Source organism: Amblyraja radiata, chromosome 23 (genome assembly GCF_010909765.2).
Source record: "Amblyraja radiata isolate CabotCenter1 chromosome 23, sAmbRad1.1.pri, whole genome shotgun sequence".
Taxonomy (NCBI): Eukaryota; Metazoa; Chordata; class Chondrichthyes; order Rajiformes; family Rajidae; genus Amblyraja; species Amblyraja radiata.
The window spans coordinates 39,023,037-39,050,440 of NC_045978.1; positions in this window are offsets into that span (position 1 = coordinate 39,023,037).

Consider the following 27,404-nt stretch of genomic DNA (forward strand, 5'->3'; position numbering starts at 1 on the left):
GTTGAGAAGGAGGGGGTCGGCCGGGGATCATCCAGCTCAAGAGCGGGTCAGCGGGCGATGGATAACAGGACAGCAGGTGGTGGAGCTTACTCCATATGTCAGGGCGAGTAACCTCAATTGATCCCTTGTTCGCGCTGACACAGGAGTAAGCTCCACCGCCCGCTGTGATGTTATCCATCACCCGCTGACCCACTCCGCTCTATGATCTTTGCTCTTGAGCTGGTCCCCTCACTGTTCAGACGGAGAACACTGCCAGATGTGAGCAGGCCGGCAGAAGGCGCTGAGATGGCAGTCGGTTCCGCTGTCCGGTGATGGAGGCCGCTCGTAGCCACGCGAGCTGCTTCCCACCCCGGCCACAATGCAGTGGCGCCTGGAGCGCCGCGGCAGCGGTGAGTGAGCGAGTGACTGGCATGAACCCGACCCTCTCCTTCTCAATGCTCCTTCCCTCCCCGAAACTTTACCCCTGGCTAGACTCCCCACACGCTGTGAATGGAACTCTCCCCCAAATTGTCATGTTACTCACAACACGTGACTCATTTATAATTATTTATTTATATTTCTATGAAAAATGTTCCAAATTGGGCCCCGCAACTCCTAAGGTTGGCTCTGTTTTCCACGGGTTTGATTTTTAAACTTTAAAATTTTTGATTTTTAAACTCAGGAAAGCTCTTGAATTACCTCGTACAGTGGGACAGGCCCTTAACTTGGTTAGAGAAATCAATTTTTATACCGCTGGGTTAATAATCAGGGCCTTCCATATGACGATCTATTGCTCTTTCGTCCAGCCAGTGGTGTTTCCGATACTGAGTAGCTCTGATGGCAGGGATGGGATATGGGATCAGAGCTTTGGGAATGCCAGGACTGCATTGTCCAAACTCTTCAGTTGCAATGCTTTCAGAAGGAACTGCAAATGCTGGTTTAAACCGAAGATAGACACAAAATGTTGGAGCAACTCAGTGGGACAGGCAGCATCTCTGGAGAGAAGGAATGGGTGATGTTTCGGTTCGAGACCCTTCTTCAGACAGAAAGTCATGGGAAAGGAAAACGAGAGATAAAGGCGATGTTGAAGAGAGATATAGAACAAATGAATGAAAGGTATGCAAAAAAAGAACAATAATAAAGGAAACAGGCCATTGTTAGCAGTAGCAAGGAAGGGTAGTTGGTTTGAATTATACTTATTTTAATGCGAGAGGCCTGACAGGTAAGGTAGGTGAACTAAGGGCATGGATAGGTATGTGCGACTGGGACGTTGTAGTCATTACAGAAGCGTGGTTAAAAGATGGGCTCATCAAAACGTCACCCATTCCTTCTCTCCAGAATTGCTGCCGGAGATTCCAGCTTTTTGCGTCTGTCTTGTGTCTCAATGCCTGTCTTCATGGTCATATCGTCAAGCAATGTCCAGGAAACTTTAGCATTTGTAATTCCATCCTATCCTCAATCAAGAATGCACTGTAGATTATGAATTGGAACTACAACCTTTTTGCTGGCCTGTATGGCTTTCCTGGCTTGCAAAATGTTAAATAGTAATTTATTTGATACTCTCTGGAACAATGTGAATCTGTTTAAGCAAAGTGGAAGTTTCAATTATGTATCTGACTTTGAGTGATTCAATATTGAGGAGGCAATGCATGAAGATGTATCAACGTGATCCTTGAAGGTGAAGGATTCTGTTTCTCGCCCTCTCCCTCGTGCAATCAGTGAATTACTAAGAGTTCACAACTCAGTCGTTCCGCATGGAAGAACATAACCACAAACCACCTTTCCGTTAACCCGGCATTCTAATTATCCTCTCAGAGGAATGAACTGAATTATTCATGGCCATGCAAAATAATTTAATCCAAATTGGAAACCTTCCTGATTTTTAATTCATGTATTGAAGATGAGTATGTAGATCAAATGCAAGTAAACTCCAGAGATCAAAAGAAAGGAACAACAGTATGTGCATTTACATTTTGAATTCAAATAATTAACATTCAAAACACCAGTGAAATCTATGTAAACTGTAATCTTCAAAGGAACATCAGGCCTCATGAGCTTGAAGGATATTTTTTGATATATTTTTAGTTTTTTAGTTTAGAGATGCAGCTCAGAAAGAGGCCCTTTGCCCCACCGAGTCTGCACCGACCAGCGATCCCCGCTCATGAACACTATCCTGCACTAGGGACAATTTTTACACTTATATCAAGCCAATTAATCTGCAAAACTGTACATCTTTGGAGTGTGGGAGGAAACCGAAGTTCTCAGCGAAAACCCACGTGGTCATGGGGGGAATGTACAAATGCTGTACAGACAAGCACCTGTAGCCAGGATCGAACCCGCGTCTCTGACGCTGTTAGCGCTGAAAGGCGGCAACTCTACCGCTGCACATCCGTGCCGCCCCCGTTTTCCTTAAGTTGAAATGTGGTGAATTAATAAATGAATGATGAATGCTTCCTTGTTTTTTTGCAGTCAATGATGCATTGTGTCATGGCTTTGCTGACAGTCGGGAAATCTAGGTAGGATTACACGATGAAATTATCAATTTAATTGTTTTTTAGTTTTGCTCTGAAGCACTAAATTGACTTTGGATCACTGCAATAAGCATCACACAGACACAAACAAACTGCTACTAGATTTTCCAGTAAGGTTAAACCGTATACAATTGGTTAGTCACCAGACACATCTGAAAAAGAAAAGATTTACCATCAGGCTCTGGAAGACGTCGGGGAGGGGTTAAGAGGCAGAAGGTGAGAATTCTGAGTGGTGGAAATGCTGAGGGGTTAAAGGGAGGCACGAAATACAAACAGGACCATTCAGCATATTTGGAAAATACTGGCTAGGAGTTTGGGTGGCACATTGGTGTGGCAGTAGATCTGCTGTCTTACAGCGCCAGGTTCGATCCTGACTATGAGTGTTGTCTATACGGAGTTTGTATGTTCTTCCCGTGACCTGCGAGGGTTTTCTCTGAGATCTTCGGTCTCCTCCCACACTCCAAAGACGTGGCCAAGAAGGCTGTCGGTACATTGGCCTTCATCAGTCAAGGCATTGATCATACAAATTAAGAATGTTTAAGAAGGAACTGCAGATGCTGGAAAATCGAAGGTACACAAAAAAGCTGGAGAAACTCAGCGGGTGCAGCAGCATCTATGGAGCGAAGGAAATAGGCAATGTTTCAGGCCGAAACCCTTCTTCATTCTTCAGAAATTAGAATGTTATGTTACAGTTATACAAAACATTGGGGAGACCACACTTGGAATATTATGTTCAGTTTTAATCACCCTTCTATAGGAAGGATGTTCTTAAGCTGCAAAGAGTGCAGAGAAGATTTACAAGAATGTTGCTGGGACTTGAAGCCCGGAGCTATAGGGAGAGGTTGAGCAGGCTAGGACGTGATTCCTTGGAGCACAGGAGAGTGATTGTATAGAGGTGGATAAGATCATGAAGGGAATAGTTAAGGTGAATGTACAGAGTCTTTTACCCCAAAATAGGGGAATCAAGAACCAGAGGGCATAGGTTAAAGGTGAGAGGGTAAAACTTTAATAGGAACCTAATGGGCAATTGTTTCACACAGAGGATGGTGTATATATGGAACGAGTTACTTGAGGAGGTAGTAGAGGCAGGTACTCTAACAACATTTGAAAGACATGTGGATAGGAACATGGATAGGGAAGATTTCGGGAGCTATGTGCTATGAAAAATTGATAGGGAACAGGTCAATGGTGTTAAAAGCAGAGCTGTAGTCTATGAATAGGAGTCTGAGGTACGTGTCTCTCTTATCCCAATGTTCAGAGATGAGTGTAGGGCCAGGCCAATGGCATTATCTATGGACCTGTTGTGGCTGTAGGCGAACTGCATTGGGTCAAGGCCGCTGGGTAGACTGGATTTATTATGTTCCATAACTAGCCCCTCAAAGCAGTTCATGATGGTGGATGTCAAGGACATTGGACGGTAGTTGTTAAAGCATAAGGTCTTGCCTTTGTTCAGCACTGGGATGATGGTGGTCTTCTTAAAACAGGTGGGTACCTCAGAACGGAGTAGGGAGAGATTAAAGATGTCCATGAATACTCCCATGAGCTGTTCCACGCTGTTACTGAGGACACAGCCAGGAACTCCATCAGGGCCAGTTGCCTTCCATGGATTCACCCTCAAGAAGGCCCATCTAACCTTTGCTATAGTGTCCCTGGGGAGAGGCATACAGGAGTCACTGCCCTGTTGGGCTTCTGCTCGAAACGATCATAGAAAGCATTCAGTTCATCTGGTTGGGCAGCACTATCACCAATGATGTTGGTGATAGTGTTGGCTGCAATATCACCAAAGAAAGATGCCTGACCTTGCTTTGCAGCCAGTTATCTTATTCAGACCTTGCCACATTCTCTATGTGTCCGAGTGAAGATACTGGGACTCACATTTGTCCTGGTATTGTCTCTTCACATCCTTGATGGCTTTGTGGAGATCATAGCGAGCCTTCTTGTACCGCTCGGGATCGTTTGACTTGTGTGCAGCAGACCTGGCCTTAACCTGCGAATGTACCTCGCGGTTCATCCATGGTTGAACATTCGGATTGATTTCGTCGGCACACAGTCTTCCACACACTCGCTGATGAAGTCAGTCACGGCAGTGGCGTACTCAGTCAGGTTAGCTGCAGAATACCTGAATATGAACCAATCCACTGACTCAAAGCAGTTGTGTAGGATGTCATCCGTGTCCATCGAAAAGCAGTGAGCAACTCTCTGTACCGGATCCCCTGCTTTAGTTTTTGTTCGTAGTCAAGGATCATCTATCTCTACACTTATAAACTCTGATCTTGGATGTGGATGTGTGTATAATCACATCTTCTCGAAAAAACGACGCGCTAACGGTAAAATGTTTACATATTCCATATAACCATATAACAATTACAGCACGGAAACAGGCCATCTCGGCCCTTCTAGTCCGTGCCGAACACGTATTCTCCCCTAGTCCCATCTACCTGCACTCAGACCATTCTAGTAGAGATTTTCCCCCTGGAGTCCAAAATCGCCTTATATGCTTTATTTCTCGAGTTATTAATGAAAATGTACAAAAATCCGACAAAACTTTGAAATAAAAACAACTGTCTTTCGCTGATGACGCCACAATGGATCTGCGTGCCTGCCGTCTTCCAGATGCTGCAAGTGATGTCACCCCCGCAACCTCTCCCTCCTCCCCCCGACCTCTCCCTCCTCCCCATTATTCAAAAGATGCAGCCCTCTCACACCCACCCACCCCTCCAACCTTTCCCTGCTCCCTCTCCTCTCCCACCTCCTCTCCCCCCCCTCCTCACCCCCTCCCCTTCTCTCCCCCCTGCTCTACCCCACACCTCTCTCCCCACACATCCCCAACTCCCTCACCTCTCACCTCCCACCTCCCCCTCCTCCCCCCCATTATTCAAAAGACGCTCGGGGGTCGCTTTCTCTCGGGGGTCGCTTTCTCTCGGGGATCGCTTACTCTCGGCACTTTCTCTAGGCTCCTCGGTCGGCTCCTCTCTCTCCCCCCAGCCTCTCTTCCCCCCGGCATCTCTTCCACCCCCCCCTCTCCACCCCCCCCCCTCCACCCTCCCCCCAAATGTACTATGACATTGTCCATGGGGGCAATCCCACTGCAGAAATAACCCTTCAACATGCAAAAGGAATGCTGTTCTGGCCAGACATGGCTAATTACATTCTAGAGATGGTTGCTGCCTGCCCAATCTGCAATAGCTTGACCCCGCACCAACAGAAGCAACCACTCCTCTCACACCCCACCCTGGTCCACAGTAGCAGCCGACATCTTCGAGTGGCGCGGCAAACAATACCTGGTTCTAGTTGATTCCTACTCAGGATGGTTTGAAATCGATCTGCTCGGTAACCCGACCTCAGCCATGGTCATTCAGAAACTAACTTGTCACTTCTCTGTCCACGGAGCCCCCCTAAAGCTGCTCTCAGGCAATGGACCTCAGTTCTCCAGTCAGCTCTTCAGGAATTTTGTAAAAAGCTGGGACTTTTAACACATAACCAGCAGCCCTGAGTACCCACAGTCCAACGGCCTGGCTGAGCACATGGTAAAAAGTGCTAAAGAACTAATGGAATGCTCACTCAGGGCCAGCTCTGATGTTTATCTCGACTTACTCAACCTACGGAACATCGTCCACGACCCTCTCCTGGGATCTGCGGCCGAACGGCTCATGTCACAGTGAACCCGCTCCACTCTGCCTATGGCCAAGCAACTATTAGAACCACAAGTTTCTGCACCATCAGTTATCCAATCCCAGCTCCAACGGCGCTGCAACATACATCCAAAGAAAACACTACGATAAAACCAGCTCTCCGCTTCAACCGCTCAACAAGGGACAGGTCGTCCACTTGCAGTCACTCCGTGGGTACGACCGCCTCTGAGTCATTCTGGGATCCACCGCAGAACCACGCTCGTACTTGGTCAGTATTGACAACGGCATTTATTGGCGAACCCGCCAACTCGTTCCGGTTAATGAACCAGCACCTCCACATCCCTACCCGGACCAGCCCGCTGGTCTTCCCTCACGCTCTGCGAATGCTGCTCCCGCGATTCCTCTGCCGGTGCCGGCACCAGCGCCATCCCTGCCTTCCCCGGTGCCCCAATCTGCACCGGTGTCTTCTCCTCCGCGCTCACCCGATAAGGGACTTGCTTCCCCTGCGAAGGATGAGATGTCTGCTGGAGGTTATTATCGTACACGTGCAGGTCGTGTCTGCAAACCAAACCCGCTAATTGGAAAATTTACTGGCTATACCTGAACTGTGCATGACCTGTTTAGTTTATGTGCTCTCATATGAAGTAAAATAATAAATGCTGCACCTATGCTAGTGCTTCATATTTACTCCACTAACCACTATATATGCTTTGCTTCTTTAAGAGGAAGGATGTAGATTTACCCTAATTAACTCTTATTAATTTATGCCATTTATAACCTTCACTACACAAATATGCATGCCACCTTTTGCAGAGTATTACGTTACTCACACAAAGACTCTCTCTCTCTCTCTCTCTCTCTCTTGCTTGTGGCCAGTTAGTAAGCGAGATGCAAGCAGCAACTGACTTTTGAAATGCTCTAGTGTACTCGATGAAATAAAGTTGGACTTTATCATGTATGTGTTTTTATTCATTGAGCCACCAATAAACACCTCTTTCTCTGTCTCTGCCCCTCTCTCTCTCTCAGCCCTCTCTCTCTACCCCCCTACCTCTCCCTCTCTAGACTCGCCTACAAGTTGGGAGCTATGCGTGAGTGGATAGGGCGCGGATGGGGTGAAACGAGTAAATTAATAATATTAATATAATATCAAGGGCGGTGGTTAGTGTATGTGTATGGGAGGGGGGTGGTTAGTGTGTGTGTGTGTGTGGGGGGGGGGTGGTTAGTATGTGTGTGACGCCGCAGGCTGCCCCCCCACACCCCCGCAACTGCTCGTTGAGGGGACGGGGCCCAACGGGTTCCACTTGGTCTAGTACATAACTAAAACTCTGATCTTGTGCTCTTCCCGTTTGCGCGGTTTTTCTATTTGCGCAAAAATGGTACGCGATAGTGCTACACTCTTTCGCCAGCTCACTCACCATTCTCCTCCGCTGCGAATGCAATGAGTTTTGTTCCAATCGGTGGAATATTGTAAAAGTTAGCCAGGTTTAAAAATCTTAAAAAACGCACGTGCACAGATCGATCTCCTCTCCTGCCAGTCAGTGCCGCGTGGATTGGTCTTCCCCTGTCACTCCATGGGACAGTCCGCCCCTTCCTGCGCCATTGCGTCTTTAATGGAGCTGAGGGACGCTCTGGATGGCTGGCGGAAGTCTCCAACCAGATACAATTTTTGGAGGGACTGTAAGCGGCAGGCACAGCACAGCGTGGCGCGGCATGCGCGGTGCGGCATGCGCGGTGCGGAGTCGGAGATGTCGCCGATGTCGCCAAACGGAAAGCGGAGACTCTGATCACGGTGGAGGAGAGCGACCAGCGACCAGTGCCCGCAATGAGTCCCCATCACACCAACAGCTCCAGCCCCTTCCCCTCTGGTCCCCGTCACTGGCTCCTGCCCCCCTCCCCCGTGATACCCCCTCTCCTCCATGGCTCATCCCCTGTCTTTCCTCAGAGCTCCACCTTTCCCCCTGCAAACAGAACCCGCCTCCCCCCACAATCCCCCCCAGTCCACACACCCCTCCCCCCTACACAACCCCCCCTCTGACCCAACACCCCTCACTCTGCAACCCCCACAACCCCCTCCCATTCACACCCCCCCTTCCCCTGACAACCCCCCACCCACACACACCCCTCAACCCACAACCCCCCTCCCCCCCACAATCACCACCCCTGCCCACACCACCCCCTCCCCCCACAATCACCCCCTGCCCACACCCCCCCACAACCCCCACATGCCACACCCCCCTGCCAACACACACCCCTCCCCTACACACGCCCCCTCACAAATTCCCCCTCCCCACGACACACAGCCCGCCCACAAACAGCCCCCTCCCCTCTCCACCTCCCACACCACCCCCTCCCCTCCACCATGTCCACACACACACCCCTCCTACCCACACACACTGCTCGCCCCACCCCACAAGCCCCCTCCCCCACACCCACCCTCCCCCCAACCCTCCCCCCTCCTAGAGACCCCCGCCTACACATGTCACCCTCCCCTTCTTCCCTCCCACCCCACACCTCCCCTGCCACACCCTGCCCTCCCTCTCCCTCCTCCTCTCCTCCCCTCCCACACATGAAGAGGAGGGGAAGGGAGTGCTGGGGGATGAGAGGAAATGAGTCACGCCTGCACAGTTAGGGTCTATGGGTGATTGGTGGAATATTGCGTTGGGGAAACGGGTGAGTGGTGGAATATTGCGTTGGGAATAGGTTGCGTTGGGTGACCAAGCCTCCCTTGTGACTGAGATCCACTTAGTCTAGTTGTTTATGGATGTGTAGCCGTGATCGAGGGTGTTCTGCCCCTGGTGGCACAAGAGACATGCTGGGGGGGGGGGGGGGGGGGGGATGTCAGACAGTTGTCAGGAGAGCTGAGGTGAATTCCCTCTGCACTTCACAGTCAGATATTCTAGGTCCGGGTAACATGAACTGGTCAGGACTGCTGTGTCTGAACACCACGATTTATTGATTTGAATGCAGACACTGCCACCTCTAACCTTGCCCAAAGACACTGTACGGTCCATCCAGTGAATTGAGAAGCACAGTCAGATATGTCAGGGATGAGCCATGTTTTTGTGAAACAGAGCACACAGCAGTCTTTCACTTCCCTGAGGTAAGCCAGTCTAGCTTTAAGTTCATCCAGCTTGTTCTCCATGGACTGCACATTTTTGTGTGTGCAATAGTATGCAGGAAGGAACTGCAGATGCTGGTTTACACAGATGATGGACACAAAATGCCAGAGTAACTCAGCGGGACAGGCAGCATCGTTGTTTGGAAGGAATTGGTGACGTTTTCGGTTGAAGAAGAGTCTCGACCCAAAATGTCACCCATTCCTTCTCTCCAGGGATGTTGCCTGTCCCGCTGAGTTACTCCAGCATATTGTGTGTATATTGTTGGTTTCATCTGGAAACTTACTAACTGAACACCGTTCTGTTTTCCCCCTCACGTTGCATTTAGTTTTCAAAATCTGAGCATAATGTGCATTGCACGCAAACAAAAAGATGCTTGTTTTTTGGATTATATATTGTAGAGCTTAAAGGTTTGATTGAACTTCTACTTTGAAAAATATTTCAGGTCACGTTCAGAAGAGGATCCTTTTTGACCACTTTATCTACCTGTGACATGACCTTGAAGGAACCATGCATCTGTACTCTTCGATCCCTCTGCTCTGCAACACTTCCCAGAGGCCTACCATTCACTGTGTAATGCATATGTATATTTCATGTATATGAAGGATATGGAGGTATATGGATAATGTTTAGTTTAGTTTAGTTTATTGTGCAGGCATTAAAGGTGCTATTGATATTATGTTCAGCACTGACATCCTGGGCCAAAAGGCCTGTTCCTGCACTGTGCTGTTTTATGTTTAACTGTGTGTTCTATTTATCAGAATAAAAATAATTCATTGTATTTTTTGGAATGGAATAGAATCACCAGATTCAAAACTAAACAAAACTAAACCTGATGTCATAAGGTCATAAGTGACAGGAGCAGAATCAGGCCAATCAGCCCATCGTCTACTCCACGATTCAATCATGGCTGATCTATCTCTCCCTCCTAACCCCATTCCCCTGCTTTCTCCCCATAATCCCTGACACCCGTACTAATCAAGAATCTATCCATCTCTGCCTTAAAATTAAGTATTGGCTTGGCCTCCACAGCATTCTGTGGCAAAGAATTCATACAGATTCACCACCCTCTGACTAAACAACCTCCTAATCTCCTTTCTAAAGGAACGTCCTTTAATTCTGAGGCTATGACCTCTAGTCCTAGACTCTACGGTCCACTCATCCTTCTAAACTCCAGCAAGTACAGCCCCAGTGCCGTGAAACGGTGAGCATTTACTCTCACTTGCTCAGCCTTCCCTTCCGCATCTGGCCCAGTTTATTTTTCAATGGTTCAATGGTTCAATGGTTCTTTGTTGTCACGTACGCACTGCACAGTGAAATTATTTTTTGCACAGATCACACATGCACGAGTTGTTATATTTTGGCGGCATTTACAAAAATTCCAAAGTCCAGTCCACAAGCCTGGATCAGGAGTGGCTCCAGCTCCAGATAATCCCTAGGCTGCTGCAGAGCCTCCTCCGTCGCCCTCGACAGTTTGACCTGCGTACCAACATCCGTCTCCTCGACCGACCACCTCTATGTCCCGGGGGCACCTCCTACAGCGGACCTTGATGGCGCTGGATGCAATACCGTCTCCGACCGGCCCACTCCTCATGTCCATTGTTGCAAGCGGGATCCTTGGTCAGTCTTAAGAAGGGTCTCGACCCGAAACGTCCCCCATTCCTTCTCTCCAGAGATGCTGCCTGACCTGCTGAGTTACTCCAGCATTTTGTGTCTACCCTTGGTATTTCCACTGTTCCAAAGAAACCCAACATTTCACATAGTTCCAGCTATTCTCTCTCACCTTCCTTTGTCAGCTACGGCTGACAAACCTTCTCCACCCTCTCTCAACTGGCGCAAAAAATATTGTCTTTCAGTCTTCCTTTATCTACATCTGACCAAACACATTCCATTTGTTCATAATATCATGTGGTAGGAGCTGAATTAGGCCATTCGGCCCATCAAATCTACTCCGCCATTCAATCATGGCTGAACTATCTCTCCCTCCTAACCCCATTCTCCGGCCTTCTCCCCATAAACCCTGACACCCGTACTAATCAAGAATCTATCTATATATGCCTTAAAAATATCCATTGACTTGACCTCCACAACCTTCTGTGGCAATGAATTGCACAGATTCTTGTGATAGACACAAAATGCTGGAGTAACTCAGCTGGACAGGCAGCCTCTCTGGAGAGAAGGAATGGGTGAAGGTTCAGTTCGAGCCACTTCTTCAGTCTGAAGAAGGATCTCGACGCAAAACATCACCCGTTCCTTCTCTCCAGAGATGCTGCCTGTCCCTCTGAGTTACTCCAGCATTTTGTGTCTATCACAAGATAGTTTGTTTAACTTCCAGTGAATAGAGAGGCATTTTACTTGAGTTGTTGGACTTTCTGAAATAGCAGTGATTCTGTGGTGAACGGGGAAGGTCGAATCAAAGCAACTGCGTCAAAGATAACTTGAGGATTTCAATCATGCATTGAAATACAGGATACAGTTGTGCATCCACCACTGATAAATTGTTAATATCGGTCGATACCAGTGCACAGTATGAAGAACCATTACTGATGACTGAATTGTGTGGTACATTTTTTGTACCATTTAGTGCTTGTCTTCATTTTGAAATAAACCTGCATGAGCATATAAAAAAGGTAATTAGGCAGTCTAATTTTACCACCACAGTTGTGCCACAGGATTTTCAGGTCAATTCAGGTTCCAGATATACGTTCATATGTTATGGAACAGAATTAGGCCATTTGGCCCATCAAGTCTACTCTGCCATTCAATCATGGCTGATCAATCTTTCCCTCTCAACCCTATTCTCCTGCCATATCCCCAAAACCCCTGACACCCGTACCAATCAAGAAACTATCAATCTCCACCTTCAAAATATCCATTGACTTGGCCTCCACAGCCTTCTGTGGCAATGCATTCCACAGATTCACTACCCTCTGACAAACGTAAATACTCCTCATCTCCTTTCCAAAGGTACATCCTTTTATACTGAGGCTATTCCTAGTCCTAGATTCTCCCATTAAAGGAAATATCCTCTCCCATTCCACACTACCCAAGGCTTTTACCACTCGGTAAATTTCAATGAGGTCCCCCCTCATTCTTCTAAACTCCAGCGAGTACAGGCCCAGTGCCGCCATACACTCATCATATGTTAAGTCACTCATTTCTGGGATCATTCTTGTGAACCTCTTCTGGACCCTCTCCAATGCTAGCACACCCTTCCTCAGATATTGGGCCCAAAACTGCTTACAATACTCCAAATGCAGTCTGACCAGTGCCCTATAAAGCTTCAGCATGCAAACATCCTGTTTGCATATTCAAGGTAAAATGTAGGTGGACTGGGAGCTGGCTTGAGTTTAGGGAAATGGAGAGAAGGCAGGAACGGGGTACTGATTGTGGATGATCTGTCATGATCACATTGAATGGCGGTGCTGGCTCGAAGGGTCGAATGGCCTACTCCTGCACCTATTGTCTATGTTTGGAAAAGTTCCTGTTTGGTGCTTAGATCCAGTGTCAAGATAAGCTTTATTTCTGTGGTGTCCATCTATGCAACGTTATATGAGGAACTCTTTCAATTTTGGATGCACAACTTTGCAGGCAAGATCATCTGGGAATGTCATTACTTTCTTGTTAACTTTCACCATGTGGGTGACATTGAAATGCTTCTCTGAAACCATTGGTGAACAAAACAAAAAACTGGCAAGTTGGCATTGCAATAAATGTCATAGAAAGTGCAATGATGACACACAGGCCCTTGATCAATGTTACTTCTTCCCTGTATACTCCATGCACAGCACAACTCAGCTATCAGAAGAATTTGGGTCATTTATGGCCAGAATTAGTTCAGATGTTAATCATACTCCATAATCTAACTTTTAACATAATTTTGTTTTGCTTTACAGGTGGCACGGTGGCGCAGCGGTAGAACTGCTGCCTAACAGCGCTTACAGAGCCAGAGACCCGGGTTCGATTCTGGCTACGGGTGCTCGTCTGTACGGAGTTTGTACATTCTCCCCATGACACCGAAAACCTCGTGTTTTCTCCGAGATCTTCACTTTCCTCCCACACTCCAAAGACGTACAGGTTAGTAGGTTAATTGGCTTGGTTTAACTGTAAATTGTCCCAAGTAGGATAGTGTTAATAGTGTTAATATGCGGGGATCGTTGGTGGGTGTGGGCCACGCTATATCTGTAAACTAAGCTAAACTTTACCTCAGTGCAACAGCGTGCCGATACTACAATATGATTTTTCCACTGTGGTTCATTAACCTTACAAGGGTTCAAGAGAGCATTTGTGGCAAAATAGGCTTATCTTTGCAATTTATTAAATTGTTTCAACAAACTAAAGTTCAGGAATCAAAGAGAAAAGTAAATTGAAGCTGAATTCTTTTACTCGGCTTTTGAAGTGAAGTTGGAACAAGGAAGCAACTGAGAATCATAAATGTTCCAAGCAATTCATAGCTGTTCGGAATAGTTTGAGGATGACACTGGCAAATACGAAAGGTCTTTATTCATCACAATAAGCAGAAATTCTCTTGAAGACTCTTTCAGTAGTGTTCTCCTTCAACTCAAAGTACATTGATTTTTTATACAACTACGAACAAAGATAACATCAGGTTTAGTTTGAAGATAGACACAAAATGCTGAATTACTCCAGCGTGTCCTGCTTGGAGCATTTATAATTCTCAGTTGCTTCCTTGTTCCAACTTCACTTCTAAAGCTGAGTAAAATAACTCCGCTTCAATTTACTTTTCTCTTTGATTCCTGAATTTTAGCTTGTTGAAACAATTTTAAAAATTGCAAAGATAAGCCTATTTTGCCACAAATGCAAGAGCCACCAGTGTTCTAATACTGGCCTTTGATCACTAGATTCAATCACCTTTTAAATGATTGAAAAAAAACTCTCTTGAACCCTTGTAAGGTTAATGAACTCAGCGGGATATGCAGCATCTCTGAAGAGAAGGAACGGGTGACGTTTTGGGCCGAGAGCCTTCTTCAGAATGAAGGATCTCGACCTGAAAAATCACCCATTCCTTCTCTCCAGAGATGCTGCCTGCCCGGCTGAGTTACTCCAGCATTTTGTGTCTACCTTCTGTGTAAACCAGCATCTGCAGTTCCTTCCTACACAGGATGTTTCCACTAGTGGGAGAGCCTTCGACCAGAGGTCATACCCTCAGAAATAAAGGATGTTCCTTTTGAAAGATGAGGAGGAATCTCTTTAGTGAGAGGGTGGTGAATCTGTGGAATTCTCTGCCACAGAGGGCTGTGAATGCCGAGTCAATGGATAGTTTTAAGGCAGAGATAGATAGATTCTTGATAAGTACGCGTGTCAAATGTTATGGGGTGAAGGCAGGAGAATGTGATTAGGAGGCAGAGATCGATCAGCCACTACTGGACTGGTCTGTCAACTCTGACTCCCTCTACAAAAAAGGCCAGAGCAGACTCTTTTTCCTCAGAAGGCTCAAATCCTTCAATGTGTGTAAGGATATGCTGCACATGTTTTACAACACAGTGGTCGCAAGCGTTATTTTCTACGCTGTTGTCTGCTGGGGCAACAGCATTAGTGCAAAAAACAATAGGAAGCTGGTCAAACTGGTTAAACGAGCTAGCTCAGTGCTGGAGGGGAGAGTAGACTCTGGGATGGATGTGCTTGAGAGGCTAATGAGGCACAAGGTGCAGGTCATCCTGAAAAACCCCGGGCATCCCCTCCATATAATTCTGGAGAGTCAAAAGAGTACTCGGAACAACAACCGGCTCCTCTCCCTGCCCTGTAGAACGGAGCGGTTCAGGAGATCCTTCACCCCTGCAGCCATTAGATTTTATAATTCGGACCGCTAGGCTGTAGGGGGATGCATTTTGCAATTATTAATTTTTAACTGTTAATTATTGGTCTTTTTAAGTATTTATTGCTCTCAGGTAGTGTCCACATTGTATTCTATGTATTTTCTGTCTGCGTTCGTTTTGAATCTGTGGGTTTGTTGGTTGGGGGCTTCTGGACATCTGAATTTCCCTGAGGGGATCAATAAAGTATTTATTATTATTATTATTATTATTATTATTATTATTAGAACACACAGTTAAACATAAAACAGCACAGTGCAAGAACAGGCCCTTTGGCCCACGATGTCTATGCCAAACATAATGTCAAAACCACCCTTAGTGCCTGCATAATAAACTAAACTAAACTAAACTAAACTGCATAATCCACATATCTCCATATCCTGCATATACATGAAATATACATATGCATTACACAGTGAATGGTTGGGCTCTGTGTTGTAGAGCAGAGGGATCTAAGAGTGCAGGTGCATGGTGCCTTAAAGGTTGAGTCACAGGTAAATAAGGTGGTCAAAAGGCTTATCTACTCATCAGTCAGAGTATTGAGTATAGAAGTTAGGAGACAAAATTGCTAGAGAAACTCAGCGGGTGCGGCAGCATCTATGGAGGGAAGGAAATAGGCAACGTTTCGGGCCGAAACCCTTCTTCAGACTGATGCAGGGTGGAGGGGACGGGAAGTTGGGAGGTCATGTTGCAGTTGTATAAGACTTTGGTGGGGCTACCTTTAGAATATTGTGTTCTGTTCTGGGCATCATGTTATAGGAAAGATGTTGTCAAGCCGGAAAGGGTACACAGAAGATTTATGAGGGTGTTGCCAGGAATAGAGGGTCTGAGCTATAGGGGGAGGTTGAGTAGGCTGGGTCTCTATTCCTTGGAGAGCAGGAGGATGAAGGGTGAACTTATAGAGGTGTATAAGATCATGAGAGGAATAGATTGGGTAGATGCACAAAGTCTCTTGCCAAGAGTAGATGAATCGAGGACCAGAGGACAAAGGTTTAAGGTGAAGGGGAGAAGATTTTAATAGGAATCTGAGGGATAACCTTTTCACACAAAGGGTGGTGGGTGTGTGGAACAAGCTGCCAGATGAGGTGGTTGAGGCAATGACTATCTGAACATTTAAGGAACAGTTAGACAGGTACTGTACATGGATAGGACAGGTTTGGTGGGATATGTATCAAATGCTGGCAGGTGGGACTAGTGTAGCTGGGACATGTTGGCCATTATGGGCAAGATGGGCCGAAGGGCCTGTTTCCGCACTGTATCACTCTATGACTCTGTGACTCTACAAATGAATGTGGAGTTCAATCCAATGATCCTTATTGTAGGTGGTTATGCATGCAACCAAATATGTAGCTACCTCATTACCATTTGACACTCCCACCTTAGGTAGTATAACTGTAGTATCTGCATGCACCCTCCCCCTCTTGGTTCCAGTACGTGTGTAGACCAGTTGTGGTCAGTGCTGGGACGTGTGGATGTAGTGTCTTAATAAAGACTTAGTGAAGGACTAAGGACCACGTCTAAAAAGCCTTTACATGGTGTCAGATGCGTTTAATCTGCACCTCTCATATATCGGGTTTTATTTTGCTTTTTGAGTGTGTGTGTAGTGATGGCTTTGTCTTGTCGCAAGCCTTTCCCGTTAGTCTTTGACGCCGACATCGCAGAGCGATGGGACACGTTCGTCATGGACTACATCCATTATGTGAATATTGCACACCGTAATGACCCTGCTGCTGTCAAAGCATCGCTGCTATTGAACCTTGCTGGGCCTGATGTCATGAGGCGGGCTAAGTCGTTTGTGTACAGTCCAGCGGTCCTGGGCGAAGATGACCAGATTGCTGAGCCAGCCGAGTCTCCTGACGACCCGGTGTGTCTGTTGAGGAAGTTTACTGAAATTTGTGACCTTCCCTCGAACCGCATTTTGGAGCGGGCTCGGTTTTTTTCTCGCAAGCAACAGCCTGAGGAACCTGTGGAATGTTTCATTGCCGACCTCCGCTATCTAGCTCAGCGCTGTCGTTTTGGTGAGTTGTGTGACCAGCTCATGCAGGACATGTTAGTTACTGGCATGTTAGACCAGAAGTTGCGGGCTGATTTATTACGGAGGCCTGACCTCACGTTGAACGAAGCTGTGCATGCTAGTCGCATTGCTGAGGTTGTTACTCCGTTTCGTGGGGAGAGAGGATCTGGGATCCGTGCCGTTAGCGTGGCTGCTCTGTCTGTGCCGCGGCGGCCACCGAACAGTTTTAAACCACAGCCTCGCCCAGCTCCTGCCCCTCGCCCTCAGAGTGCCAGGAAGTGCCCCAATTGTGGGAATGGACATTTGCCACAGTCTCTGTGCCCTGCTTATGGAAAAGTCTGCAACTATTGCAGAAAACAGAACCACTTTGCGGCGGTCTGTCGTTCCCATGGGAATGTCGCTCAGCCTCCTCGCCAGGTGTTAAACAATCTCCAGAGGATTGAAAGTGTCCTTGATTCTCAGCACATTGAGGAGTCAGCCCCCGAGTCAGACTCCAGCATCTCTATGGGGGATGCCAGTGTTTACGCTCTGCTGCACAACAAGGCTCGACTCCCCGACCCATCGGTGCTTGTTACTGTTAATGACAAGACCTTCTCTGCGAAATTGGACACTGGTGCCAAGGTCAGCGTAATATCAACATCACTCTTCCACCAGATAAGGTCTAATGAAAGTTTGACTGCAGACCGCTCTGTGCTCCGAGCGTACGGAGGGGAGGAGCTGACACCTGTGGGGAGGGTAACTTTCCACTGCAAGCTACAGAAGACATCTCGTGACCTGTCTTTTTTTGTGTTGGATTGTGATTGTGTGCCTCTGCTGAGCAATCAAGCATGCCAGGATCTGGGTCTGGTTGCTTTCGACAGCACAGTCCATGAGCTGAGGGTGGTGCTGGACCCTGTCTCTGAATACCGTGACCTCTTCGATGATCAGCTCGGTAAGCTGCCGCTTGTATATAAAATTACTACTGATTCCTCCATAACTCCTGTGTGCCGTCCGCCTCATAGGGTCTCTTTCGCGATGAAAGACAAAGTTAAAGCGATGCTGGACAGAATGGTAAACTTGGGGGTGCTAGAAGCTATCAGTAAGCCCACTAGCTGGGTGTCTACGATGGTTGCCACTATAAAAAAAGGGAAGAATGAAATACGGGTCTGCATCAACCCGAAGGACTTGAACACTGCCATTAAGCGGCCCCACTACCCTATGCGGACTGTTGAGGATGTTGCGGCCCAGGTTGGTCAAGCCACCGTATTCTCAGTTCTCGATGCTAGGAGTTCCATTTGGCAGGTTCCACTGCACAGGGAGTCAACTGACTTGACAGCTTTTGCAACGCCATTTGGGAGGTACAAGTTTTTAAGAATGCCTTTTGGGATAAGCTCGGCGAGCGAAGTCTTCCAGCGCTCCATGGAGCAATTGTTTGCCTGGCTGCCATGTTCCATCATTGTCGATGATATCCTCGTGTATGGTCGGGATGTCACGGAACACGACCGAAATCTCCGACGGGTCCTCGACCGGGCTCGCCAGATAAACCTCAAGCTGAACCCGTCCAAGTGTAGGTTCCGGTTGTCTGAAGTGTCGTATGTCGACCACATCTTTACCTCTCGTGGCCTGAAGCCTGACCCAACAAAAACTGCTGCCATCTCCGAGTTCCCTGCACCTGCTGATGTCGCTGGCCTGCAGCGGTTTCTCGGTATGGTAAATTATCTGGGTAAATTTGTTCCGCGTCTAAGTGAGCTCAGTGCGCCGCTGCGCCTCCTGACAAAGAAGGATGTTGCCTGGTCGTGGAGTCCGCAGCACCAACAGTCGTTTGACACTTTGTGAAAAAAATGCTGGTCAGCACTCCGGTTCTCCGGTTTTTCGATCTCCGACTACCAATTGTGGTAACCTGCGATGCCTCTCGTTTTGGTCTCGGTGCAGCCTGCATGCAACTATGTGATGGAGATTCTCTGCAGCCTGTCTCGTTTGCCTTTCGTACCATGACGGACACTGAGCAAAGGTATGCCCAAATTGAGAAGGAGCTTGCTGTGGTGTTTGCGTGCTCTAAGTTCCGGGGCTTTCTCTTTGGGGTTCGGTTCACGGTGGAAACAGACCACCAGCCGCTGATTACGATATTAAACAAACCTATTCATGCTGCCCCGGCCCGTCTGCAGCGGATGATGCTACAGCTACAGCGGTTCGATTTCAACATTGTGTATAGGAGGGGTACCGAGATGCATGTTGCCGATGCTCTGTCGAGGGCACCTCGGTCCTCCTGTGCCCAACATCCATACGAGCAGGAGGACCTGCACGTTCTGAATGTGAATTTTGTTCCTTCAAAGCAGCTGCGGTGCCTGCTAGAGCACACTGCTGCCGCCTCTCTGCCTGCTGGCGTGAGCCCCTTCTTCCTGGTTCGGGATGAGCTTGTGGTTCGGGAGGGTATCGTCGTGAAAGGTCACAAGGTGGTGATCCCTGCCTCACTATGAGGCTTACTACTCTGCTGCTCATTTGGGGCATCCGGGCGCTGACGCTACCATTGCTCATGCTCAAGGGCAGTACTATTGGCCTGCCTTGGCCAAGTATATCAAGGCTCGAGTGGCGGCGTGCTCCGAGTGCAACTCCATGGCCCCTCACCAGCAGCGGCAGCCCCTGTTGCAGCAGCCGGCCCCCGACATGCCCTGGTCTTCACTGGCTGCAGACATTTTTGAGTGGCATGGGAAGCACTACCTGGTGTTGGTGGACTCGTATTCATCCTGGTTTGAAGTGGACCTTCTTCCCACCATCACATCGGAGATGGTCATCGGCAAGCTGCGACGTCATTTTGCTGTCTAGCTCCAGACTGACAACGGCCGTCAATTTACTAGCGCCGAATTTGCTGCCTTCGCTACGAAATGGAACTTTACTCACTTTACTAGCAGCCCTGAATTCCCTCAGAGTAACGGACTGGCTGAACGTGCTGTGCGCAGCGCAAAGACGTTGCTGGAGCAGTCTCGCTTGTCAAACTGCGATTTTTATCAGGGACTGTTAAATCTGCGAAACGTGTCTAGAGACGGTGTTTTGGGTTCACCTGCTCAGCGGCTCATGTCCCGTGTCCTCCGGCCGCCAATGCCGATCGCTCAGCAGTCACTTGTGCCGGTGGTACGCCACCCTGATGCGGTCCACCGCCGTATTTCTCAACGCCACGAAATCCAGCGCCGGTCCCACGACAAGTCTTGCCGCCCCCTACCCCCCCTCACGACGGGTCAGGTTGTCCGTTTGCAGTCACCTACCGGGTTTTCCAAGCTTGCCACTGTAGTAGGAGTGGCGGACCCACCCCGTTCCTATTTAGTAGACTATGAGGGCATTGTGTACCGTCGCAGTCGCCAACATCTGTTAGCTGTCCGGGATCCTGCGCCTCCGCTTCCATTCCCGGAGCCTCCCTCACCGTGGCTCGACTCTCCTCCTCGGATTGTGCTGCCTAGTCCTGTTGTTGTTCGTGCCCCTACCGTGCCTCTCACGGTGCCTCCGAGTTTTGCCTCCCCGGCTGGCACGTCTCCTCCACGTCTTTCTCCTACTGATCCTTCTTCTTCTTCTTATCCGCCTCGGCAATCGCCATCTAGCAGTCCACCGGTTTCTGGCCAGTCTCCTGTTTTTCTGTCTGATCCGCCGTCCCCACGTTGTTCTCCGCCTCTGCCTTTCTCTTTGTGGGAGGGGAGTGAGGGTGAGGGTGCTGTACGGACCCGCTCAGGTAGAGTTGTCCGGCCCCCTGATCGGTATGGCGACTTTGCTTAATATTGTGCTGTTTGATTAATTGATACTGTTACTATGTTGCAGGCTTGTATAATTACCCTGCTGCTGTTTATTCTATGGGAAAGGATGTAGGTGGTTATGCATGCAACCAAATATGTAGCTGCCTCATTACCATTTGACACTCCCACCTTAGGTAGTATAACTGTAGTATCTGCATGCACCCTCCCCCTCTTGGTTCCAGTACGTGTGTAGACCAGTTGTGGTCAGTGCTGGGACGTGTGGATGTAGTGTCTTAATAAAGAATTAGTGAAGGACTAAGGACCACGTCTAAAAACCTTTACACTTATTATATGTCTAAGTGCTGTCATTTGCAAATGAGAATACTGGCAAAAGGCACAACCAAAGTAATGGGCTATTCCAAACACCAATTTAAGGTTTTAAGAAATAATTTTGTTCTATTTTGGTCACTCTCTTGTCGGAAATAAGTCATTAAGCTGGAAAGGGTGAGGATGTGTAGGAAGGAACTGCAGATGCTGGTTTAAACCGAAGATAGAAACAAAAAGCTGGAGTAACTGAGCGGATCAGACATCATCTCTGGAGAGAAGGAATAGGTGACATTTCGGGTCGATACCCTTCTTAAGACCTTCTTCAGGGTGAGGATATTGCCAGGACTCAAGGGGCTGGGCCATAGGGAGAAGTTTGGCAGGCTAAGATGTTATACCCTGGAGCATAGGAGGCTGAGGGGTGATCTTATAGAGGTGTATAAAATCATGAGGGGTAGGGATAGAAACATAGAAAATAGGTGCAGGAGTAGGCCATTCGGCCCTTCGAGCCTGCACCGCCATTCAATATGATCATGGCTGATCATCCAACTCAGTATCCTGTACTTGCCTTCTCTCCATACCCGCTGATTCCTTTAGCCACAAGGGCCACATCTAACTCCCTCTTAAATATAGCCAACGAACTGGCCTCAACTACCTTCTGTGGCAGAGAATTCCAGAGATTCACCACTCTCTGTGTGAAAATGTTTTCCTCATCTCGGTCCTAAAAGATTTCCCCCTTATCCTTAAACTGTGACCCCTTGTTCTGGACTTCCCCAACATTGGAAACAATCTTCCTGCATCTAGCCTGTCCAACCCCTTAAGAATTTTGTAAGTTTCTATAAGATCCCCCCTCAATCTTCTAAATTCTAGCGAGTACAAACCGAGTCTATCCAGTCTTTCTTCATATAAAAGCCCTGACATCCCAGTAATCAGTCTGGTGAACCTTCTCTGTACTCCCTCTATGGCAAGAATGTCTTTCCTCAGATTAGGAGACCAAAACTGTACGCAATACTCCAGGTGTGGTCTCACCAAGACCCTGTACAACTGCAGTAGAACCTCCCTGCTCCAATACTCAAATCCTTTTCCTATGAATGCTAACATACCATTCGCCTTCTTCACTGCCTGCTGCACCTGCATGCCTACTTTTAATGACTAGTGTACCATGACACCCAGGTCTCGTTGCATCTCCCCCTTTCCTAATCGGCCACCATTCAGATAACAGTCTACTTTCCTGTTTATGCCACCAAAGTGGATAACCTCACATTTATCCACATTATACTGCATCTGCCATGCATTTGCCCACTCACCCAGCCTATCCAAGTCACCTTGCAGCCTCCTAGCATCCTCCTCACAGCTAACACTGCCCCCCAGCTTCGTGTCATCCGCAAACTTGGAGATGTTGCATTCAATTCCCTCGTCCAAATCATTAATATATATCGTAAATAGCTGGGGTCCCAGCACTGAGCCTTGAGATACCCCACTAGTCACTGCCTGCCATTGTGAAAAGGACCCGTTTACTCCTACTCTTTGCTTCCTGTCTGCCAGCCAGTACTCTATCCGCATCAATACTGAACCCCCAATACCGTGTGCTTTAAGTTTGTATACTAATCTCTTATGTGGGACCTTGTCGAAAGCCTTCTGAAAGTCCAGATATAACACATCCACTGGTTCTCCCTTATCCACTCTACTAGTTACATCCTCGAAAAATTCGATAAGATTCGTCAGACATGATTTACCTTTCGTAAATCCATGCTGACTATGTCCAATGATTTCACCACTTTCCAAATGTGCTGCTATTCCATCTTTAATAACTGATTCTAGCAGTTTCCCCACTACCGACGTTAGACTAACTGGTCTGTAATTCCCCGTTTTCTCTCTCCCTCCCTTTTTAGATTCAGATTCAATTTTAATTGTCATTGTCAGTGTACAGTACAGAGACAACGAAATGCATTTAAAAAGTGCGGTTACATTAGCTATCCTCCAATCCTCAGGAACTACTCCAGAATTTAAAGAGTTTTGAAAAATTATCACTAATGCATCCACTATTTCTGGGGCTACTTCCTTAAGTACTCTGGGATGCAGCCTATCTGGCCCTGGGGATTTATCGGCCTTTAATCCATTCAATTTACCTAACACCACTTCCCGGCTAACCTGGATTTCACTCAGTTCCTCCATCTCATTTGACCCCAGGTCCCCTGCTATTTCCGGCAGACTATTTATGACTTCCTTAGTGAAGACAGAACCAAAGTAGTTATTCAATTGTTCTGCCATGTCCTTGTTCCCCATGATCAATTCACCTGTTTCTGACTGCAAGGGACCTACATTTGTTTTAACTAATCTTTTTCTCTTCACATATCTATAAAAGCTTTTGCAGTCAGTTTTTATGTTCCCTGCCAGTTTTCTTTCATAATCTATTTTCCCTTTCCTAATTAAGCCCTTTGTCCTCCTCTGCTGGTCTCTGAATTTATCCCAGTCCTCTGGTAGGCTGCTTTTTCTGGCTAATTTGTACGCTTCATCTTTTGTTTTGATACTATCCCTGATTTCCCTTGTTATCCACGGATGCACTACCTTCCCTGATTTATTTTTTTGGCAAACTGGGATGAACAATTGTTGTAGTTCATCCATGCAGTCTTTAAATGCCTTCCATTGCATATCCACCGTCAACCCATTAAGAATCAATCGCCAGTCTATCTTGGCCAATTCACACTCATACCCTCAAAGTTACCTTTCTTTAAGTTCAGGACCCTTGTTTCTGAATTAACAATGTCACTCTCCATCCAAATGAAGAACTCAACCATATTATGGTCACTCTTGCCCAAGGGGCCACGCACAACAAGACTGCTAACTAACTCATTACTCAATACCCAATCTAGAATAGCCTGCTCTCTCGTTGGTTCCTCTACATGTTGGTTTAGAAAACTATCCCGCATACATTCCAAGAAATCCTCTTCTTCAGCACCCTTGCCAATTTGATTCACCCAATCTATATGTAGATTCACGCAATCTATATGTAGGTGAAGGCACAAAGTATTTTTTCCCAGTGTGGCGGAAGCAAGAATTAGAGGACATGGGTTACCGTTGCATAGAATGTAGAATGTATTTCAGTGGATATATTTGAGGCAGAGGTAGACAAATTCTTGATTAGAACTGGTGTCAAGGGTGATGGGGAGAAGGCAGGAAAATGGGATTAAGAGGCAGAGATCAGGCATGATTGAATGGCAGAGGGGACTCGATGGGCCAAATGGCCTAATTCTACTCCAATAACGTGAACATGTGAACTTGTGGGTTTAAGCTGAAAGGGGAAAGATAGATTTTTTGGCATGGCCAAGTTGGCCTGAAGGGCCTGTTTCTACGCTGTATGACTCGATGACTTGATGACTTGATGCCTGAGATTTGAACATTTTTCTTGTGTGTATTCATAACACAACAGCATAGTGACAGAGCTGGTGGAGCCCCACAGTTCTGAGGATCTGGATTCAGTGCTGATGTCCAGTGCTATCTGAATGAGGTTTCTGTGATCTCCCTGTGACCATATGTGCCTCCTCCAGGTGGCTCCAATTTCCTTGCACATCCCAAAGACATAGGTTGATAAGTTAATTGACGACTGTAAATTGCCTCTGGGTGTGTAGCTGAGCGGTAGATTCCAGGGGAGAGTTGACGTGGAAGGATTAAAAAATAAAATAACTGTGAATAGGCAGCATGGAATTTGTGCTTTGAGCTAAATGATCCTGCAGTGAAATTTATTCTCCATAGAAAATTTGCTTTAAAAAAAATCTTGCCATCCTTTGAGAGTGAAGTTTTTGTGCTGCAGGCAACTAGTTTATCATGGTCAAGGCATGACAGAAGCTTAGTCAGAATATCTGATTGATGAAATGGTATGGTGTTATTTCTTCAAGTGACACACAGGCAAATACTACTTATTCACTTTTGTTGTCAGGGTTATGCTTCATCCCGACAAGTGAAAAGCCAGCAAAGATACCGCATATCGCTGCTGCATGGTGGCACGGTGCCACGGCAGCACAGTGGCGCAGTAGTAGTGTTGCTGCCTTACAGCGCCGGTGACTCGGGTACGATCTCGACTACAGTTGCTTGTCTATACGGAGTTTTTACGTTCTCCCGGTGACCGCATGAGTCTCCAAAATCTTCGGTTTCCTCCCACACTCCAAAGATGTACAGGTTTGTAGGTTAATTGGCTTGGTAATAAATGTAAATTGTCCCTAGTGTGTGTAGGATGTGTGAATGTGTGGGGATTGCTGGACTGTGTGCGGACTCGGTTGCCCGAAGGTTCTCTTTCCTAACTATATCTCCAAACTAAATTAAAGAAAACTAATATTTCTCCTTATGAATTAGCAGATGAGAAGCAGTAAGATTCTTGCACAAACTATGAAGATAGGCTAGTTTTTGTTTTTCACAAGTATCAAATGGCACACGTCAAAATATCTTTGTCAGCCTCCATTTTTTGAACTTTGAAAGAGAAAGAGCCTCACCAGTTACCATGACATAGAAGGTAGAATATAGAACAGTAAGACACAAAAAACAGACCGTTCGGCCCCGGTCATCCCCACCAAGCTCACCACCAAACTCCACCAGATAGGCCTCAGCTCACCGATATGCGCTTGGATCCTGAACTTTCTCACGGAGCGACCGCAGGCAGTGAGACTGGGCCCGCACCTGTCCTCCACCATCACCCTGAGCACCGGCACACCACAGGGTTGTGTACTAAGCCCCATGCTCTACTCCCTCTTCACTCACGACTGTGTCCCTGCATTCGACACCAACACCATCGTGAAGTTTGCAGACGACACAACAGTGATTGGGCTGATCACCAACGGTGATGAAACAAACTACAGAGCGGAGGTGCAGAACCTGGCGGACTGGTGCGCCAATAACAACTTGGCACTAAACACCTCCATGACCAAGGAGCTGATTATTGACTTCAGGAGGTCCCATTCTGGAGAATATGCCCCAATCTCCATTTATGGGGAAAGTGTGGAGAGAGTGTCCAGCTTTAAGTTTCTGGGCACTCACATTTCAGAAGACCTCACATGGTCCACAAACACCGTCGCGCTGGTCAAGAAGGCACAGCAACGACTGTTCTTCCTGAGGACATTAAAAAAGACTGGTCTGCCCCAACAGCTGCTGACAACGTTCTACCACTGCGCCACAGAGAGCATACTAACGTATGGCATCTCTGTGTGGTATCTCAGCTGCACGGAGGCGGAGAGGAGAGCTCTTCAGCGCGTCGTCAACAGAGCGCAGCGGATCATCGGGACAGAGCTACCAGCCTTGGAGGGCATCTACCACACGCGGTGCCTCAGGAAGGCCCTCAGCATCCATAAGGACTCATCACACCCCTGCCACGGTCTGTTTCAACTACTTCCCTCCGGCAGACGTTACAAGGCCTTCTACGCCCGAACCTCCAGACTCAGGAACAGTTTTATCCCAAGAGCTATAGCGGCTCTGAACCGGCCCTAATGAGTGCCCCCCCACCCACCCCATTTGGACAGTCTCCCTCAGATGGTCACGTCAATCAATTCAGCTTGTTTATTTATGTATTGTATTTATTTACCTTTCTTGTACATCAGTGGAGCTGCACACTAAATCTCGTTGCACTGACGTGCAATGACAATAAAAGATATATTATTATTATTATAATGTCTGTGTAGAAAACTTACCCACACATCACCTTTAAGCTTTGTTCCTCTTACCTTAAAGTTATGTACTGTAGTATTTGATTTTTCCATCCTGGGAAAATGGTTCTGACTGCCCACTCTATCTACACTAGAGGCCCTGCAGCATCCTGGGGTTTGACTGGATCGGACGCTGCTCCAAGAGACCGTGCGCGTAGATAGGACACAAGGAGTCAACCGCAGGAAGAGCGAGGTCATGGTCTTCAGCAACAGGGGTGGCACTGTGGCCTAACGGTAGAGTTGCTGCTCAACAGTGACAGAGACCCAGGTTCGATCCTGACTACGGGTGTTGTCTGCACAGTTTGCACTTTCTTCTTGTGACAATAGACAATAAACAATAGACAATAGGTGCAGGAGTAGCCCATTCGGCCCTTCGAGCCAGCACCGCCAATCAATGTGATCATGGCTGATCATCCCCAATCAGTACCCTGTTCCTGCCTTCTCCCCATATCCCCTGACTGCTATTTTTAAGAGCCCCATCTAGCTCTCTCTTGAAAGCATCCAGAGAACCTACCTCCACAGCCCTCTGAGGCAGAGAATCCCACAGACTCACCATTCTCTGTGAGAAAAAGTGTTTCCTCGTCTC